This window comes from Colobus angolensis, unplaced genomic scaffold, assembly GCF_000951035.1.
Source record: "Colobus angolensis palliatus isolate OR3802 unplaced genomic scaffold, Cang.pa_1.0 Scaffold23, whole genome shotgun sequence".
Taxonomy (NCBI): domain Eukaryota; kingdom Metazoa; phylum Chordata; class Mammalia; order Primates; family Cercopithecidae; genus Colobus; species Colobus angolensis.
This window is the reverse complement of record NW_012115488.1, coordinates 14,893,460-14,916,210: the sequence shown is the minus strand read 5'-3', so window position 1 is coordinate 14,916,210 and position 22,751 is coordinate 14,893,460.

Here is a 22,751-nt window from a genome sequence, read left to right as displayed (position 1 = left end):
AAAAATTGTGTATGGAAAGAAGAGGTAACTGAATAGACCTTCAGGCCTTGTGACGCTAAAAAGAGAATGAGAAAGACCGTAAGACAGGCAAAGCAGGGGGGGAAAAATCTAAGCAATTTTAAGGAATGATAGGCCATTTCTTTCTAATATGTTTGTAGACCTTAAATAAGTGTTTTAATATAATGGTTTTCATTTAAAATCTGCTCTCAATTCTCCCACTCGGGAGTTGAACAATAGGTGCATTAATGTAATTGAGAAGGTATTTCTATCTTGTTGAATTTGCTGTTAAAACTATTTTGCAATGTGGGTACATACCAATCTTCAGGTGTACCTGGTAAAAAGCCAAACTTGGAATGAACCAGCAAGTGTTCTGCTAATCTATCAAGTAAACAGTCCTGAAGTAGATAGCCCTGAGTTGACTTTTCCATCAGGCCGAACTTCAATTTTGAAAATAGCTACTTAAAATAAAGCCTTAAAATGTATGCCAATAATGTAAAGGTATCAGAAGCCTTATTTCTGAGTTCCACATCATGATTTTGTTTTAACCCTGTCAATCAACAAGCCTTTAGGAAGACAATTTTTTATTAGACAATAATAATATGTTCATTATGCCCATCATATGATTAGTAAAAAATGAAGAACTGGCCTAGGTGTCAGAGTAAACAATTATGAAAAACAATCACTTAAACTTTTGGTTTCCATGCCTCCTAATTTCACAGAGATGTGGTAAGAACATGATAAAATAATGGATATAAGTGTTTCTCTTAAAGTCATTCAAATTCAAGAAACTATTATTATAAGCCTAATATGTGTATCCTAAGAACCTCTCAATGGCATAATAATGAGAATAGAACATATTAAAGAGATCATCGATGCATTTCTATAGGTCAAAAAACTAGATCACAATAAAACAACAACAACGGCCATCCCAGTAGTTCAGTTAATTCACATTAAGCATGTATAGAGTGCCTACTACATCCTGAACATTGTGGAGATATTTCCTGTGGTCTGGGGAGAGAAAAATTAATAAGAATGGTACTCAATATTTGGAGCTTAGAGTTGTTCCACTGACTATAAATGCAGATTATCTGGTAAATAATGAAAATGATCATACTGTATGAGCTGGACAGTTACTTTATTTGACTTCATAAAGCAGACATAACATAAAAATATGAAACTGATGCTATCATCTGAATATCCATTAAACATCCACATAACAAATTTCACTTCTAAAAATACATCAGCTTGAATAAAACAAAAAGCAAACCCAAAACAAAATAAAACAGTAAACTCTTGCTTTGAGTTCTTAGATAATTATCTTATTTCTTCAACTGATATGTGCACATGAAGTTTAAGAGTCAACTCTTTACCCCCTTGGACACTTGGATGCAACAGAACCACCTCCAGCCCAAAGTGGTTATGATTTGAATAGCAGGTCTCAGACAAGTTGGACTCTACCTTAACTGGAATTTATCTAACTCAAATATTGCCAGTGTCATTTACTATTTTTATTGAATAGAAAAAAGGCTCAAAATAAACTTGGACTATACTCTTGGGGGTTGGGAATTCACAAATTCAAGGAAGAAACTTTTGGTTCCAGAGTTGAGTTATAAAGGAAAAAAAGTATCTCAGCATCTCAAAAATTGCTCAGAAAGGAAAAGTTATCTTTGCATTATAAAGAAGTTCAACACAAGAAGTAGTCTCTCCAGTGTACAGCAAAATTTTTACTCTACTTCTGATAGGAAGAACACAAATGCGTGTTTGAAGCTAAAAAAGATAGTTTCTCAAAACTTGTATTTTTGCCTTTGTGATTTTTTTCCTAACTAAATTGAAACTGACCAATGAGATTTTGAAAGAACTCCATTGTTCAACAGTATCCTATAATCATAGAAGTAGTTCTCACTAATCACTGAAATAGCTTAAATAATTAGAAATTACAATTAATACCACTTGAAGCCCTGCCAACCTAAAAGACACAATTTTGCAGTGGAAAAAGAAAATTAGAATGCTTAATTGCAAAAGGAAGAAAAGAAATATTCTGACTGAAAGAATGAACTAAATTTGGATTAAAATTATATTTTTTTGTCACAATACCACAATCATTTGTTTCAATCAAGAGCAGGGGTGGGTAGGGGGTGGGTGGAGAAAAGGAGAGAGGGATCAAAACACCTTGCTTAGTAATAGTCCCTTCCTATGTCTCTTTCCGTCCCAGGAGTGTCCCTAGGAACACTGCATTGCCAGCCCATTTCTCACTGACCCAGCAAGCACACACAAATTTTCCTATCCTGGAAATCTTTACCTCTAAGAGAACTAATAACATGATCCCATTGCACTTACACTTCAATTGAACTTGCAAATGAAAATTGCAGACTAGGATGATCAATTGTATTTCTTGGCTTGATTCAACTTCAGAGCCTCACCGCCAAAACGCTGACTGTGTAAACTCACTGAAACTAATCTGAGCCTTTCTTTAAGCAAGTTCTATCCTGATCAGGTTAATTTTATTTATTTATTTTTTTCATCAAAATGAATGCAAGCTCAAATACTGGGTGGAATTAGCCCCTATGATTATTACAAAACACTTATCAACCAGAGTGAAACTATGAAAGGATTAGATCCTGAAGACTGTCCTCTTTAATAGTCCTAGCAGCCAGGGACAACAATGAAAACAAAATTTATTATGTGCCTATTCTGTGCCATGCGCTGTGCTTGATCTTAAGAATATAAGTCAAATAAAACAAAAGTGCTCCCCCAAAGCCACATCATTTATTCAACAAATTAATGTGCCAAGCACTATTTTATATGCTGAGGCTAACATCATGAACACTATGCCCTTTTGAAGCTTGCATTCCAGTGGGCGTAAGCAGGCACTTTTTAAAAAATCAATAAGAAAATAATGTGGTATTTTAGATGGTGATAAAAGTCTATAAAATAAAATTTAAAATAAGCTGGGAAATGGGTAGACAATGCCAATAGTGGGAGAGTCTTGACTTTTTAAAGAAGGCGGCCAGGAAAGTTCTCACCAAGTAATGTGGTATTGAAACATGAGTGAATATCACCTTTGATATGAAGGTGGAGGTGAGGAAGCAAGCCAAAGTGGCTATCTGGAGAAAAAGTAATTGAGGCAGAGGCAAAAGCCAGTGAAAATGGCTTGGGCCTGGAAGGAGGACCAGCAAGAAGATCGGTATAGCAAGGAAAGAGAAAGAGATAAGGTCACAAAAGTTTTTATATATATATATACATATATATATATATACACATATATATATAATATACATATAAAAGTGGTTGGCATGTTAATATATATTATATATGTGTATATATATATTATATATATAAGGTATGTATACTATAGATATACATATGCTTTGATCAGTGAGGAGGCTATTACGATACTCCAGGCAAGAGATGATGGGGAAGGGACAAGGGTGATAGCAGGGCGACAGGGTCAGAGCCTGAACATGTAAGTTAGAGTTCTCTGATTATATGCAACAGAGAACCATTCTACCAAAAGAAAAAACCCCACAGAATACTGGTGAATCTCATGAAACTGACAGGGAATATAGAAAACCAGACTTGGAAACAGGATAGGAGCAAGGCCAGGGATTACTTACAGGGCAATATCTCTGGAATGCATAAGCTCCAACTGTTGCTTCCAGCTTTGCACCATTCCACTCAAGATTCAATTAACCAGGAAAATCCAGCTTTCCAAGCTTAGGCCACATGCCTATTTCTTGGCTCATACCCAACAGTAGAAGGTGAGAATCAAGGGCTTCTCCAGCAGGAGTCCAAGGCAGTTTGATTCATTAGCCCCAGTTCCTCAGGACTGCCCTCAGTGGGAGAGAGAGAACACCCCAAAAGGAAACGTGGATGCTAATAGGACGGAAGAATGATGCTAAGAAGCCTAGACTAGGAAGTTATTTATGTTCGTTAAATACTATTTGCTATCTAGTGGATAAAGGCAGAATTATAAGTGAAAGACATCTCAAAATAAAATTGTTTCACAAATTGACCCATACTTTTCAGTAAAAAGATACTGGTGATGTCCAGTTGTCATTTTACCCTCTCTCAATATAAACATAATCCTGGTTCTTACCAGACTTTCGTGGAGATTATTTCATTGCTAAGTGGTCACACAAAGTTTTTGCTTGAAAGGCCTTAAATCTCTAGATATGCCATTTTGAAAAATATTTAATTTGCTTTTTAGGCCTGCATAATACATAAAACATATCTGCTACACCTTCCTCTCAGAAGAATCAAAGGAAGTATATTTTAACTGATTCATAGATGAATAACCTTGCGACATTCTGACTATAAACAGCCGAATAAAGGTTCAAATATGTCATCTTAAATCATTCTTTTCACTTTCTTTAGATAGTTTATTTCCTTTGAACAGAAAATATATGTGTGAAAACATAATAGTCACTCATTCTTTTAGTAACAGAATATGCAAACCCACCAGCTCATATCTCCAGGGTACAAGCTGGTGATGTGAGCCTCAGATCTTCCAAAAAATTGACTGATCTGATCTAGTCAATTTTGCCACTTAGGAATGCACATCTAGAGATGCCAGGTCTTCCCATTTTTTAAAAGAAGCTGGGATTCCAGACATTTTTAATGTGAAACCTGTAGATTTTAAATGCTGGAAACTTTGGGGTTTGGGTTGTTTTTGTTTTTACTTCTGTTTTAATATTTGAACACCATGCTGAAAATTTTAAAACATTTTTTCAACTCTGTATAAGTCAAATAAAACACCTAAGTGTGACCTCTCTGGTCTCCATTCCAAATACCTTCAAGGTGTCATCAGACCTCAATAGAGATCCCTAGACTTCTTTCGACTATTTCCAATAATAACAACACAATCTTTTTTTCCCCTCATGGGAACCAGATTAAGTCTATGGCAAAGACATGTGATTCTCTGATAATTCCCATTATACTCCAACTGCAAGCACAAAATGATGTATGCATTTAAAGCAATTTTAAAATGACATTTTCCAGTGAAGATACGGAAGTACCCTGGCTTGCTGCTGACTGTATAATGTCCAGTACCACAAAGGGAGTGTTGTGAAACTAGTTAGGGTGAGACCGCCTTGCTGATTGGAATAGCCCATGAGAAACACATGAACTTACCTAAAAGAGTCACTTAAGCAATGAAGTAACTGACGCTAAGAAAAAAAAAAAAAAAGTATGCTGAAACAGTACCTCAGGGGAAAAAGCCACAATTAGAAAGAAGGCTGTTGTTAATTTCCGCAGCCCCAACCTTCTTCCTCAGCCTGCCTTCCTAGTTCTTTTACATGAATTGGCTTCTTTAAGTCAACTGAACACCATGAACACCAGGCCATGAACACAATGGACCGAAGAAAAAAAAGCAAATTTCCAAAAGCAGTTGAGAAGAAATTTTTATGGAATGTGCTCAGAGAATTGGTTAGTCAGTAGACGTTTATGTAAATATTTTTAAAGGTATTTATAAGTGACCTAATCCAGACAACAAGGCTTTCTTTTGCATTTTTTGCTCAGCACAGTGGAAGCTTTATTCACAAACTCTATGTGAAAGAAACATATTTTTCCATCTCGTGGCTAAGTATCTGTAGAATCATTTCCTTTCTACAATGCAAACTTGGCCCATGGCTTATCCACCTACTCAGGTGAATGGCAAACCACAATCGGGAGAGGGAACAATGGGGCACTGCCCTGAGAAAGTGCTTTTTGCCTTCTCAAAACATTCACAAACATTAACCAATTGATTGGTAGGTGAAGTTGGCCTTACAAAAAAAAAAAGAGAGAGAGAGAGAAAGAGAAAACTACAGCTGAAGAGATTTCAAAGCTTTCTCTACAAAGAGATTCAGTGTCTGAGTCTGAATTGGAACTTGGACCTTCCTAACATTAGCAGTTCAGAGATTCAACTCATGTAAACATTTGAAAGGTCAGCTGTTCATCAAATACTTTTCCAACTACAGCAAATGTATCCTTACTAAGTTTCTTTTGTGAAAGTTCCAAGGTGCTGAACACTCATCCATTGCCACCAATAATTAACAATTCCAAACAACCTAAAGACAGAGAACTTTTTGTAGGCATTTTGAAATTTCAGACTATCTTAGAATGTGGAAGTGGTAATGGGCAAAAGGCATGCTAGGAAAAAGAATATCAGGCTGAAATTTTTTCCCAAGATTGATTCTTCCCTTTTTCAAACAGACTTGCAGAAATAAGAAAATAGTTTGTCCTTTTCAAATAAAGAGTTGGTGCTTCCTGGAAATGGGCAGAGAAGTAAAAACCAAGCAAAACAATATCGTTTGGTCTAATATTTAAGATTCAACAAAACTTGGAGGCATAAATGGGCACTACAGTCATTCCTTATTCTACCCAGTTAATTTTGCTTCAAATATATCTGCCCAGAGTTTAATGACTTAAAAAAAATTACCTGAAGTTCATATCTACCATAAGTTATTTCCCTCACATTCTTTCTGCATATTCGACATGCACAAAAAATCACAAGTCTAATTTAAACAATACCATTTATCGTCAAACTTGAGAACTGAACAGCTACCAGCTTTAAAAGATTTCCCTAGGTCTCACACCCACACACTATTTTATACTAGTATCTACACAGCCATGGTTAATGTGACAGGGTTATGTGATGATCTATGTGGTACGTCACCAAGAAGAGAGGACTCTTGTGAAAGCAGGATTTAAGTCTCTATGTCAGATTCAAAATTAATTTGAAATAAACGGTAGACCTAAATGTAAAAAACTATTAAACTTCTAGAAGAAAATCTCTAGAAGACATTGGGTTAGGCAAAAATTTCTTAGGCAAGACACAATTAGCACAATAAAAAAAAAAAAAAAAAAACAGGTAAAATGAAGTTAATCAAAATTTAACATTTTTGCTCTCCAAAGACACAATTAAGGAAATGAAGCCATTGGAAAGCAGCAGCCAGGGCTGCTTACCTCCAAGGCCGAGGCCCTTAACAAAGGCTTCAGGGTGACCAAGAACATGAGCAAGCCAGGGTACAGCCACTATTGCCACCCCACCAAGCATACAAAGTTCAAGCTGCCATGTGGAAAGTAGTCAAGAAGGAACGAGCCTTCTATGCATAATAAAACCCCGTAACTTAAAAATAAAATAAAAATGCAAGCCACAAACTCTGAGAAAATATTTGCAAACCATATATTTGAAAAAGGACTTGAATCCAGAATATTTCTGAAAATACATACAACTCAATAGAAAGAAGATACGCAACCCAATTTTTTAAAAAAGTAAGCTAAAGATTTGCACAGTAAATGACAAAAGATATGCAAATGAACAATAGGCCTAAGAAAGATGCTCAACATTGTTACTCATCAAGAAAATGTACATTAAAACTACAACAAGAATGACCACTAAACATCTACTAGAACAGCTAAAGTTAAAAAGACTGACAATATCATGTGTTACCAAGGATAAGAACAACCAGACTCTAATATATTGCTGGGGAGTGCAACACAGTATAGCCTCTTTAGGAAACAGTATGGCAGACCTAGCAAACCCACTTCTGGGTATTTACCCAAGAGAAATGAAAACATATTTCCACACAAAGAATTTTACATGAACACTCTTAACAGCATTACTGAAAATTGCCAAATACTGGAAATAACTCAGATGCCCATCAACTGGTGAGTGAGTAAACAAATCAGAGTTTATGTATGATATGAAATACTACTTATCAATAAGAAAGAAAAAACTATTGATCAAAACAAGAATACAGATGGATCTTAAAAGCTTTATATTAAGCAAAACAATCCAGACTAAAAAGACTATCATATTGTATGATTCCATGTATATGACAATCTGGAAAAGGTAAGACTACAGTGACAGAAAACAAATCAATGGTTACCCGGAGCCAGAGGTCAGGAGAAAGGATAAAATGCAAAGGGGCACAAAGGCTACTTTCTAGAATGATAGAATTTATCTATATCTTGACTATGGTAAAAGTTATCATAGCTATATACAATTACCAAAATTCATTAAACTGTATACTTCAAAGAGAAATTTATTTTATGTAAATCATACCTCAATAAAGCAAAAAAAAGAAAAAAAAAGAAAAAGAAATCACCATATCAGGAAGTCTTCATTTCTTCCTGTTGTTCTACAAAATCTTGCTCTTTGAAATAGTCTGGGTACTTCACAATTTCATAACAGATTCGAGGTGTCCTTTCAGAATGAATCCATTAAACACTGTGCATCTGTGATGTGTTTTGATATTGTTTTAGGTCAATAAGACACATCACAAAACTGTAACAATGATTTGACTTTCTCCTTACTCACCTTCAGAACACCATTTCTTAAAGCAGGAAGACCACATCTAAAGCTGGTGTACTCACAGTGTAATGTAATTCAGCAAGCCTTCATTGAGTGAGTGTCTGTTGCCTTGAACTCTGGAACCAGACTGCTATTAAATTGATTCTAATTGCAGGTCTACCACTGAATAGTATCACCTTGGACAAGTTACTTATCTGTGCTTCAGCCTCCCCATCTATAAAATAGAGGTAAGAGCCATGCCTACCTAATAGGGTTGTTCTGAGGATTCAATGAGCTAATTCATTAAAAGTGCTTAGAACAGGGCCTAGCACATAAACAATTACCTTGCCTTTATCATTATGTGTGTGGTGCTAACACTATACAGAGGGATAAGACAGGGTTTGTGTTTGTTGTTTGTTTTGATGAGCTCACAGTTCAGCAGAGAGAAAGAGAAAGAATAACAACATATCACAAGGGACACAGAGAGAAATGTTTAAGTACTGTGAGAGCACAGATGTGTGAGCAACTTCATGGTGGTAGTGAGGAGCTTGTCAAGGAACCCTACAAAGGGCAACTAAGTTTTGGAGGAAAAAAGGGAGTTCTTCAGACAAAAAAGAATGCAAGCAACAGTTATGATTATGTACTAAGTATCTGTTAAATGCTATACACTCTGCTATCTATATATTTTACATGGGCCATTTCTCTTGTAATTGTTGCAATAACCCCGTGAGACAGATACTACAGTACCCATTTTACATAGGAGCAAACTGAGTGTAACACATTGTGAGTCACTTGCTTGAGGTCACACAACTAGTACACACCTTAAACAAGAATCCAAACTTACTCAGAAACTTCAGCAGAGAAAACAGCATTGCAAAGCATGTGGCTAGTTTTGAGAAAGTGGAGAGCTCAATGTGATTAGAACACAGATCACTCTAGAAAGATGAGTTCTTAGGGGTCCTGCAACCAGTAACTGTATCTCAGACAGGGAACTCCATTACCCTTCTCCCAGGCAGAAAGCCTCTTCTGGCCTGCTGCTTCAGTGGGTATTATTTAGTAAGCATAGTCTTCCTTCACTAAATCATGAAATCAGAGGTAGAGGTTTCTTAACATGTGGTTCTATGATCACATGTGTCAGAAGCCCTGGGAAACTTGTTAGATTTTCAAGGTACCATACAAGTCTATAGAATCAGAAGTTCTTTGACCCCTGAACACTCCTTTTCAGCATCCTTTTCAGGAGTTTCCTATATACACCAAAGTTTGAGAGTCTCAGTGGTGGCAGATTTACTCAGAACTCTGTCTCTCAGGGCTCTAAGAGCTGAGCTCCCAAACTTCAATGTACACACAAATCCCCTGGGAATCCTTTTAAGAATCAGATTTTGATTCAGTGGGTTGGAGGGATAAGGGGACTGAATTCTGCCAGGTGTTGTAGACATTGCTGGTCCACAGACCACTCTAGGGGTCACAGGGTTGTAGAATATCCCACCCAGATTTCTTCTCTGCTTCTACTGTCTCTCCTGCTCTTGGTTATCTCCAGACTATTTTTCCTTTCCCAGGTCTAGTGCACCTTAAAACAACCTTCTATTTACTTACTGTCTAAAAATGTTGTACCTCTGCCAAGAGAAGATGATCAAACTGTTTTTATTTTCATATACTTATTGTTGAAAAATGGTACTTTTAAAAATATGTTTCTTGGTGCTCTGAAATTCTAGAAGAGCCTAAGAGGTCAGGCTGTAGTATAAAAAACAGAGGGACTGATGATGACAAAAGTGTGAAAAATGAACTTTTTGTGTGATATAATGTACATAGTCATCTTGGCCTATTAACATTTTCTTCAACACACTCTTTTAAATAACATAATGAAACTAACAGCACTGCCATCTCTGGAGTCATCAAGGATTGACTAAGGAGGAGTCTTAGTCAGAATAAATCTCCTTATTTAGAACTTAAGAACCTGAGCTCTCTGGTCTCCTGTGCTGACATGCTCTGGAAGCCTCTCCTTACTGGCACTCCTGCAGGGAAAGAGCTGTGTGCAACCAGCTGCCAAGTCTTCAGCTTCCTGGCACCAGGCAATGGTAAATGCCACTCCAGCTGAAAGGCGTCTTTTGCCCTCTGGGTGAGAATGGCTGCTTTAGAAAATGGCCTTAAGTTCCTAATGGCACTAAGTTCCTAATACTTTTTTTTTCTTTGAGCTATCATATTTTCAAAGCATTAATCCTTGCAAAGGTGCAAGACTCCCACTTTATATTTTGCAGTGCATTTCCTAATATGTGTCTACTAACCTGGACTCGTTCCTGGCTTTGCAATTCAGTTACTTTATCTTGTGGTTCAAACGCTTCTGTTTGTTGTTCCCACTTAATTCAGATGAATTAAAGAGGCACTTTCAGGAAGGGGTTGGATTACCCACTCTCTATAAGATAGACAGGCCTGCATGCTGAGGCTTACCTAGAGACAATTGATTTGATTTGGTGCATTTTAGGTGAAGGAAATAATTTGGTCTGAAATTCCACATCTTTGCCCTGAAGTCTTAGTTCTAAGACTAAAAGAAACCACGAATCCAATTTCTAGCCTGCTGTTAAGAAGCATGCTGTCAATGTAGAGATAAATCTATACTTTGAAAACAAAAATTAAGATTTTCTTTGGTACTTAATAAGCCCTTCAAGATGGGATCAACCATTTATAGGAGAAACCAAGGAGGATTCTAAACAAATTTGGGAAATACAGATGGTCCCTGACATAATTTTTTAACTTCACTATGGTGCACAAGTGATATGCATTCAATAGAAAGAGATATGATATTCTCTCTCTCCATCTCCCTCCATGCTGGAGAGTAGCATTGAGCCACAGTTCCCAGTCAGCAGCATGATCATGAGGGTAAACAACCAACACTCTACATGATACTATGTTGTCACGTGATTTTGCCCAACTGTTGGCTAACATAAATGTTCTGAGCACATTTCAGCTCATCATAGCTAGGCTAAGCTATGATATTCGGTAGTTGAGGTGTATGAAATGCATTTTCCATTTACACAATATTTTCAACTTAACAATGGGTTTATCAGGACATAACCCATTTGTAAGTGAAGGAGCATCTCTAAATATAGTTCAGTTTTCTTCCATTTCTGTTCCCCTCTCTTTCTGCCTCCCTCTTCATGACTTACCCCAGTTACTCATTCATTTAATATTTTTTCTTTAATAGCAACTACGTATTATACACTGTTAGGATCTATATATGTAACTTTAAATAAGTCAAATATAGTCCCTGCCCTCACAAAATTTATCCTCCTAGTGGAGGATATGGGAGTAAGCAATCACAATATAATAGGTTCCACTTTTGATTTACAGTAATTGCCAACCAATGCCTGCCATGATTTGATGTTTACTTTCACTCAGTAGGTTCAAGTTTACAAGGCTGGTTATCACTTCCCAGGCAGGATCACTATGCCTACAATTTGTGTAGTTGCTAGGGGACAAAATGGAGTCCCGAATTAGGTAATATATTCCTACTGGCTTTCCCCAGACATATCTCTCAGAATATTAATAATTGAGAATATATTAATAATTGAGTCCATTTTTCATATTGTATAAAAGAAGCTTTTATTTAATAATATAAATATAAAACTACTCATTAACATTTCTAATTATAAAGAACTATATAAAATATATATGGTTTTAAAACTACATAAAATAAGATTTTAAAAAATGCATGGCTGGGTACAGTGGCTCATGCCTGTAACCCCAGTATTTTGGGAGGCCAAAGTGGGAGGACCGTTTGAGGTCAGGAGTTTGAGACCAACCTGGGAAACACAGCAAGACAAATTTATTTACTTACAAAACTAAATAAAGCAAATCCACACAAATAAATTGGTACCTTCCAACATATAACCTTGACTCCCATCAGTACTTGTTTAATATAGCTTTGCTTCTTAGGTACTGTAATGTTGTGATATAATAAGAAATAAATATTTGGTCTTTGTCTCCAGTTCCTGGCACAAAGCTTCTAAAACACTAGCAATTTCCTGAGTAATAGAAGTGAAAGCAGCATCTTTCATGGTTCATAATAAGCCACTTCCAACCACACCTAAGTTTATGCTAATGAGGTGAGTCTTGAAGGATGGAGGCTGGTTACCAGAGGAACCAACTATGTGTTTAGAAGATTGAAACCTTCAGCCGCATCTGGGGAGGGAAGAGGAACTGGAGATTGAGTTAATCACCAAAGGCCAATGATTTAATCAATCATGCCTACATAATAGAGCCTTCATAAAACCCCTAAGCAAAGGTATTGGGAAAGTGTCCAGGTCGATGAATGTGTCCACTTGCCGGGAAGGTGATACATCCCAAACTCCATGGATACAGAAGTTCCTATACCTGGGACCATTCTGGACTTTGTCCTATGAACCTATTCATCTGACTGTTCATTTGTATCCTTTAGAATATGCTTTATAATAAGCCAGTAATACGAAGTGTTCCTCTGCGTTCTGTGAGTGGTTATAGCAAATTACCAGACTTGAGGAGGGGTTCCCGTAGCCAGGTCAGAAGTATAGGTAACCTGGGGACCCACTACTTGTGATTGGCATCTGAAGTGGGGGACAGTCTTGTGGGGCTGAAACCTTAACCTGTAGGGTCTGCACTCACCTTGGACAATGTCAGAATTAAATTGAATTGTTGATCCCTAGTTGGTCTCTAAAGAGAATTCGAGAATTTATTGGTCTAGAAAATCCATATACTTGGTGTCAGAAATGTTGTGAGCAGAGAATCTGTTTCCCATTAGGCCCAAACAAAATTTCTCCCTGACTTGATTTTATTAGTATTGAAAACCTGACTATACTCATCTGATTGTGCTCTGGAGCTACTAAGTGAAAGCTGCCCTCTTTGACCTGCTTACTGAGATTAGACATCTCCAAGTTTTTAACCATCTCCTTCCCTAATCACCTAGGCAGGTCTCATTTTCCCCATTCTGTAATTGTATGGTTAATTTTACTAACCTTCCCACCCGGAGAATGTTCCCTCTTCACAGTTGCCCTCTCTTTCCTGATTCTTTGTACCTCAGCCAGAGTAAAAAGAATAGGAGACTGAAGTTATATAAATGTGAGGAAATCATCCAGTGATAATCTCTTCAAAGCAGTAAAAACTATGACCCTTGACAACCCTTCCAGCTAATTCACTCTGAGCCTTTTTCTGAATGGCCCATTTGTTTGAGAGGTAATTTACAATTTATGGTAAGATTACTGTAACTATGGTTTGTATATTCAGATCTTACTTTATCAGAGGATTATCTTTATTGATTAATTTTGAAACCATATTTCTTACTTCTCAAAAGAATTTGAGATAACTTGAACAAAAAGCCACACATACAATTAAACTGTAAGATCAAGAAAAGCACAAGGGTAAAACAAGAAAGAGAGAAAACCTGATGATAAAACTTCCCAGAACCAGCCACCCCCATTGTAATTTGTGGAAATCTATCCTGATAGACCATCTGCAATCTTGAATAGTATTTATTTGGTGTTGTATGTCACCCCATTCTCTAATGCATGGAGAGTTTTGGGGAACTGGAGATGTATCTTAGTCAACTTTTTTATTCTAGGGGCCTTGGCAAAGTGCTAGACACAGACTGGATTTTCAATAACAGTTTCTTGCATTCACTCCGAATTTCTACATTTCCACTCTATTTCTTCTAAGAGCTGCGCTTTATTTTTTTCTTTTTTTATCATTTTAACACGTACTTTAAATATACTAAAATAGAACCATTTTGAAACACAGTTTTGTGTGGTTTCTTTCCTATGATATTAAGATATTAGTTTATAAAGAATTAAGATGTGGTCTCTTCCCCAAATAATTTGTATTTTTAAACCGCAGGGAAAACTACCCCTTCTGCATCCTCTTTCAGTTTTGCTGTCCCCTCATCAAATAAACCCTCCACCCACCAGACAACTTTGCCACATAGGGTATGCAGAAAATACAATCTTCAAGCCAGCACACTTCCTTCCCACCTCTCTTGACTCTTCACAGACAGGAACATCACCCCCACTCCTGCTCAGAAATATTAGCAAGTGAAGATCCAACATTTTGAATCCAAAAGATTGCCAAACACTCTTAGAGGACAACTGATCACTGTCAAAAGCCTTTGTAAATTCCACAACACACAATTTATCTTTGAGCCTCACAGCCTCATCAACGTTTTCTAGAAGATTCCAGATTACAAAGAAAATATCGTAATGGCTTTAATTATACAATTTGGTTTTGGAAAATGTAAAATTTATATTAAGGTAAAACTGATTACATTTATTAATTATAGTTATTATTTCCTAATGCAAATATCACTAATAACATCTGTATTTTTGCCAAGTGGCCAAGCATGTTTAAAAATGTTATAATTCCCATCCTTGATAATATGTTTAATTGTTAACATATCTTAAAATATTTCTGCCCTCCAAATTTTAATACAAATGTTTTTTATTAAAAAACAACTATTGATTTTGTATCCACCTTTGACAGAATTTCTATGACATGAATCTTTATCTATTTTATTTACTCATATTCTCCTAAACCCTTAGATCATTCTCTGGCACAAAATATTAATAAGTACTAATTAATAGCAATTCCCTTTTTCTTCTTGTCCCACAGTTATTTCCTTATCTTCACCACTGCAAAAAGCACAGCCTCTCATTAAGCCTACCATAATAGATTGGCAGTTTCTTGAGATCTTATTCATTTTCTTAAGCAACTAAATGAGAAAAGGATTACGAAAAGGTTTAAACTGGAGGAAACAAGATGTTGAATGAATGGAAAATAAGCCTATAAAGTTGAAGGAACATAGATAATTTAGTAAAAAAAAAAAAAAAAAAAAAAAAAAAAAAAAAAAAAAAAAAAAAAAAAAAAAAAAAAAAAAAAAAAAAAAAAAAAACTGAAGAAAACTAGAGAGAACAAATAGTCATAAACAATGCTGGTTAGACAAGAGGTTCATCAGAAAATAACTGATAACAGTGATAGAGGCAGGAGGCAGAGAAATGCTAGGCAGACAAGGGCAGGTCCCTGGCAAAACCCCACCTTCGAACCAAAATGCCTGAAACCCATGGCCCAAAGTGAGAATTTCTATCCTTATTTGCCTGCTCTCTCCTGATTGGTTATTTCTGAATATTGTCTTTTTTATCAAACAAATATTGCCCCCCACCCTGTGCCTATAAAGACCTCAGATTCAGTCAGTAGGGGAGAGAACCAGCTTGACTGGAGGCGACTTGACTTCAGAGGGACAACTGGACTTTGGAGGAGAGAGGGCTTAACTTAGGAGAAGAGCCGACCAGAGACAGTCAGACTTTAGGGAAGATTATCTGCCCCTCCTGTCGCCTCTCCAGCTCCCTCCTACACTGAGAGTCACTCCATCGCTAAATAAAATTCTCTGCCTCCACCATCCTCCAAGTGACTTCATTCTTCTTGGACGCCAGATAAGAGCTCAGGATGCACCAAGTATGAGTACCCAAAAAAGGCTGTCACACTGGCCCTTTGCCCTCCCTGGAGGAGGGCAGCCACCCCACACAACAAGGGAAGGGATCCAGTGAGCTAATAACACACCACTGTCCACAGACAGCGGAGCTAAGAGAGCATTGCAACACGCCCCCTCAGGCTTCCAGGGCTGCAGGCACCCCAACCTGGGTGCTACAGGGCCCACACAAAGCCTGTTCCTGCCAGTGCCCAAAGCAGCCGGCCAGATCCTGCACTCACTTGCTCACACCTGGTCTGGCTGCAGGGATGGCATGAAGTCTACTCCTGCTGGTGCCCAAAGCAGCTGGACAGATCCCACATTCACTCGCTTATGCACTCCTTCCTGCAAAAGGTTAACATTTTTTGTAGAGATGGAGTCTCGCTTGGTTGCTCAGGCTGGTCGTGAACTCCTGGCCTCAAGTGATGCTTCCACCTTGGCCAAAGCGCTAGGATTACAGGCATGAGCCACCATGCCTGGCCATTTGTCTGTGTGGTGGGCCAAATAAATGGGGCACTTCTGTCGCAGGTCTGACAAAGGGATCAAGAAAAAGTCCTACATCAATAGTACAGGTGGTGGGAGAATCGGGAAGACAGGCAGCTGAGAACTGTTGTGCTGAGAAGCACAATGGATGATGTCCAAAGAATGTGGTGAACTCAACTCTATGTGGCAGATAACATATGTAACATTTGTAAGCAAGCAGCCAATTGTTTCATGACTGATGACAAGCCAGTAATATTTACAGTAAGAGAGGCTTATACTTATTGAGTACTTTTTACATATCTCACATGTGTTGTCTCATTTAATTCTTACAATTCTGTGAGGTAAATACTATTATAGCCAGCCTTCCACATCCAGGGGTTCCTCATCCTCAGATTCAACCAAACCAGAAAATATTCAAAAATAAATAAATAAATACAATAAACAAAATACAAATAAAACAAATGGCCAGGCACGGTGGCTCATGCCTGTTATCCTGGCACTTTGGCCAAGGCAGCAGGATCACTTGAGGCCAAGAGTTCAAGACCATCCTGGGCAACGAAGCAAGACTCTGTCTCTACAAAAATTTTAAAAATTAGCCAGATGTGATGTGTGCCTATAGTCCCAATGGCTGAGGCAGAAGAACTGCTTGAGCCCAAGAGTGACAGTGAGCTATGATCACATCACTGCATTCTAGCCTGGGCAACAGTGAGACCCTGTCTCTTAAAATACATACACACATAAACACACACAAATTTATTTACTTATAATTCATATATATTATATATAATATATAGTGTAACAACTATTTACATAGTAATTTAGAGATTAAGTATATAAGATATGTGTAGGCTATATGCAAATACCACATCATTTTATATAAAAGACTTGAGTATCCTCAGACTTTGATATCTAAGGGGGATCCTGGAACCAACACCCAACAGATACTGAGGGATTACTATACTTCTTTTTCCTACAGATGAAGAAACTAAGGTAAGAAAGATGAAGAAGATAAGATGAAGAAATTATGGAGTGGTTATGTCACTTGCCCAAGCCCACTCGGCTAGAAAGTGCACAAGCCACCTTCCCACCTAGGCAGTTTAAATCCAGAGCTGGCTGTTGGCAACACAGTACACTCCACTCCATGTGCTATAGGAACAGTCAGTGGTAGAGAGTCCAGAGAGCAGGCCACAGGCAAGAAGGGGCAAGAACCAGGCAGTGAGTCAGTGGGCTAAGAGTAGTGGGCTAAGGCTCAAGATAGACCACAGATCCAGTGAAAAACTGGAACATTATGCTGGTAAACTGAGGCAGAAGCTAGTATGCCAGGGGAAGGAAGGATAGGCTCCAACAGAGTCACATAGCAGTCACATCTAATACACCAAATACAACCTGTGTGTGGTAGGCTGAAGCCTGATACAGGAAAATAAGACTAAGGCCACTGATGTACTTGCAGGCCTGTGCAGTACTATAGCAAGAAAGACGCTAAACCTGCAGCAGTGTACCTGGGAAGATCAGCTAATCAGGCATTGCTAACCCTCACACATTCCACCAGCCCAGGGCTCAGAAAGTGAAGATGACTTAAGAAGAGCGTGAGCACCCTCCCAACACTGAACCAGGAAGAAACTGAATCCCTGAACAGATCAATAACGAATTCTGAAATTGAGGCAGTCATAAATAGCCTACCAACCAAAAACAGGTCAGGACCAGGAGGGGTCACAGCTGAATTCTACCAAATATACAAAGAAGAGCTGGTACCATTCCTACTGAAACTATTCCAAAGAATTGAGGAGGAGGGACTCCTTCCTAACTCATTCTATGAGAGCAGCATTATCATCCTGATATCAAAACCTGGCAGAGATATAACAAAAAAAGAAAACTTCAGGCCAATGTCATTGAACATTGATGCAAAAATCCTCAACAAAATACTGGCAAACCAAATCTAGCAGCACATCAAAAAGTTTATCAACCACGATCAAGTAGGCTTCATCCTTGGGATGCAAGTTTGTTTTAACACATGCAAATCAATAAATGTGATTCATCATATAAAGAGAACTAAAGACAAAAACTACATAGTTATCTTAATAGATGCAGAAACAGCTTTTGATAAAGTTCAGCATCCATTCATGTTTAAAACTTTCAATAAACTAGGTACTGAAGGAACATACCTCAAAATAATAAGGGCCATATATGACAAACCCACAGCCAATATCATACTGAATAGGCAAAAGCTGGAAGCATTCCCCTTGAAAACCAACACAAGACAAAGATGCCCTCTCTCACTACTCTTATTCAACATAGTATTGGAAGTCCTGGCCAGAGGAGTCAGGCAAGAGAAAGAAATAAAGGGCATCCAAACAGGAAGAGCGGAAGTCAAACTCTCCCTGTTTGCAGACGCATGATCCTGTATCTAGAAAACTCCATTGTCTCAGCCCCAAAGCTTCTTAAACTGATAAATAACTTCAGAAAAGTCTCAGAATACAAAATCAGTGTCCAAAAATCACTAGCATTCCTATACACCAACAACAGTCCGGCCAAGAGCCAAATCAGGAACTAAGTCCCATTCACAATTGCCACAAAAAGAATAAAATGCCTAGGAATATAGCTCTCTAGGGAAGTGAAAGATCTCTACAAGGAGAACTACAAACCACTGCTCAAACAAATCAGAGATGAAAGAAACAAATGCCAAAACATTCCATGCTCATGGATGGGGAAAATCAATATCGTGAAAATGACTGTACTGCCCAAAGCAATTTATAGATCCAACACTATTCCTGTTACACTACCATTGACCATTCTTCACAGAATATAAAAGAAAAAAAATTAAAGATTCATATGGAACCAAAAAAGAACTGGAATAGCCAAGGCAATCCTAAGCAAAAGGAATAAAACTGGAGGCACCACAGTACCCGACTTCAAACTATACTACAGGGCTACAGTAACTAAAAAAGCATGGTACTGGTACAAAAACAGTTACATAGACCAATGGAGCAGAATAGAGAACCCAGAAATAAGACCACAGACCTACAACCATCTGATTTTGACAAACCTGACAGAAACAAGCAATGATGAAAGGATTCCCTATCCAATAAATGGCACTGGGAAAACTGATTAGCCATATGCATACCCCTTCCTTATGCCACATACAAAAATTAACTCAAGATGGATTAAAGACTTCAATGTAAAACCAAAAACTATGAAAATCCCAGAAGACAACCTAGGCAATACCATTCAGGACATAGGTACAGGCAAAATTTTCATGATAAAGATACTAAAAGCAATTGCAACAAAAACAAAAATTGACAAATGGGATCCAATTAAATTAAAGAGCTTCTGCACAGCAAAAGAAACGACCAACAGAGTAAAAAGACAACCTACAGAATAGGAGAAAATATTTGCAAACTATGCATCTGACAAAGGTCTAATATCTAGCACCTATAAAGAACTTAAACAAATTTACAAGAAAAAAAACAAACCCCATTAAAAAATGGGCAAAGGACATGAACAGATACTTTTCAAAAGAAAACATACATGTGCCCAACAATTATATGAAAAAAGTTCAAATTACTGATCATTAGAGAAATGCAAATCAAAACCACAAGGAGATACCATCTCATACCAGTCAGAATGGCTATTATTAGAAAGTCAAAAAATAACAGATGCTGGTGATGTTGTAGAGAAAAAGGAATACTTATACACTGTTGGTGGGAGTGTAAACTAGTTCAACCATTATGGAAGACAGTGTGGTGATTCATTAAAGATCTAAAGACAGAAATACCATTCGGCCCAGCAATCCCATTACTGAATATATACCCAAATGAATATAAATCATTCTATTATAAAGACACATGTATGCATATGTTTATTGCAACTCTATTTGCAATAGCAAAAATATGGAATCAACCTAAATGCCCATCAATGATAGACTGGATAAACAAAATGTGGTACATATATACCATGGAATACTGTGCAGCCATAAAAAAGAATGAGACCATGCCCTTTGCAGGGACTTGAATGGAGCTAGAGGCCATTATCCTTAGCAAACTAACACAGGAAGAGAAAACCAAATACCACATGTCACTTGTAAGTAGGAGCTAAATGATGAGGATACATGGACATATAGAGGGAAACAACATACTGCAACCGTCAGAGTAGGGAGGAGAGGAGGGAGAGGATCAAGAAAAATAACTAATGGGAACTAGGCTTAATACCTGGGTGATGAAATAATCTGTACAACAAACCCCATGACACAAGTTTTCCTATGTAACAAACCTGCACTTGTACCCCTGAACTTAAAGTAAAAGTTAAAAAAAAAAAAAAAGAGTTTGAGCCCACCCTACCTTGAAATCCCAATTAAGAACTGGGTGTGGCTCATGAACTTCACAGCAGACACGACTAATTCAAAAAGGCTGATCTTATAACTAAATCAGAGCCTCCAAAACTCCAAAGCGCATAGTGAGCAAACTATGAAAGCTCAAAGAGCTTCCCTATTCACTCAGGATAAATCGTTTCTTTGGAAAAGCTCAATTATTTAGATCAAAGTCTCTTAGAATCACCTCAAAGCTTTTAAAACATATTCCTGGGTCCCACGTCAAACTTAATCAAAATGTCAGGTGGCAGTGCAAAGGAAATTACATTTTTTTAAAAGGACCCTGGAGAATTCTGATGATCTTTATGACTCATATGCATGAATAAATGCAAAAGACTGCCAACAGGAGTCTATTGGTGAGAATTTTTTCCAAGAGTAGCATCTTTCACCAGCTCTGACAGAGACAATGCCACTGCCCTGTTTAGATCACTAGTGTGGGGTTGTAACTTCATTTCATGTGATCAAGTACTTTAGGGATCTGCTGGACCCAAGCAAAACTAGCCCTTCATTCAGATGGTAGAGGCCATCTGGAGTCAGACACTTCTACTGCAGATGGTAATGGAACGGGGTCTTAAACTGGGCCCTCAAACAAGAGGATTTGAGAGTGATACAGTCAACTGTAGATATGTAGGAAATAGCTTACTAAATGGCTAAACAAAATGGAAACAAGATTGCAGCTATCACACAGAGGTTTGGGTAGTGACTAAGAATTCCTCTTCCCTAAAGTAATGACAGTTGTTCAGCAGGAATGGTTAGGCCAATGGCTTTGCTCCCCTCCCATTCCCTGAGTCTTGTTCTATCACTTTCCTTTGTCCTTTTCTGTATGGCAGGGATTGAGGCAGTGGAGGGCTGATGTTAAAGTTCTGGGACCAGTCTCTCTAAATAAAAATAATAGTTAACTTTTACTAAGCCCTTAGGACTGTCGGGCTTTGTCCTCAATTGTTTATGAGCATTATTTAATTTAATGAACAACTTTAGGTCATTTGAATGACTTAAGCAGCAAAGGAGCCTCTGATGATTTATTCTAAAGATCCAAAGTTTCTTGTCCTTATCTTCCAATATACATGGAGGCTCCCTGCACAGTAAATGGCAAAGAGCTATTTCTACCTCCTTTTAGGGGAGCTTCAGAGGAAGTTTACTTCAATCACACTTTCCATGACGGAGATTAGGTAAAGGATGAAGTTGCTGATAATGAGGCTAGGTCTTTCACTGAGACCTGAGTACCACATTACCCATTCTGGTATCTTCTTCCATCTGAATAGCTGATGTCTACAAAATCAATTCAACTGGCTATATTTTGACCAAAACAAACAGGAATATGGTTACAGAGTTGGATCAACCTTGTCATCAACTGCTTTTCTCTGTTATTTAAAACCAATCTAAGTTGCTAAACACTAGAATTAATAATGAGGAGAAGTTGGGCTCTCTTTAAGGACTTTTCTTTTCCTGTTATGCCTTTTCTGAAGATGTTTTAAATGGGTCTTTGTCAAGAAGATAGGGGCAAGGAAGAAAGAACCAAGGTTTCTTCTGGTCAAGGAATGCAATGATTCTATCACATTCAGAAGAAACAGCAATTTATTTTTGGTGCCTGGCATATCTTCTTCAAATTTCAAATGAGGAGTAATGTTGATGATTTGCCACAGGTTAAAGCAGAGAATGTATCACCCTTCCATATAATAGGATTTTTTTTTTTTTTTTTGAGACAGAGTCTCTGTCTATTGCCCAGGCTAGAGTGTAATGGCACAATAATAGCTCACTGCAGCTTGGAACGCTTGAATGCAAATGATCCTCTTGCCTCAGACTCCAAAGTAGCTGGGAATACAGGCACCTGGTTAATTGGTTTTATTTTTTATAGAAATAGGGGTGTCTCTATGTCACCTTTTAGACATAGCTTAGAACACTTTTACAAGTGTTCTCAAGTGTGTTTGCAAACCAGCATTTCCTAGAGCCATGTGGCTGCATTTTGGTCAAAATGCTGCCTTTGCAAAAATGGCTGACACAAGATACAGCCTAAATCTAGTCACTTCACCTTTTTCTTACACAATGACCTTGGCTTTGAGCCAAAGTCCCAAAGAGCAAGAAGAAGTTACCATTGCAGGCAGCTAAATAGAGTAAAAGAAATGGAATACTCATTTTTTTCAAGGTAAGCA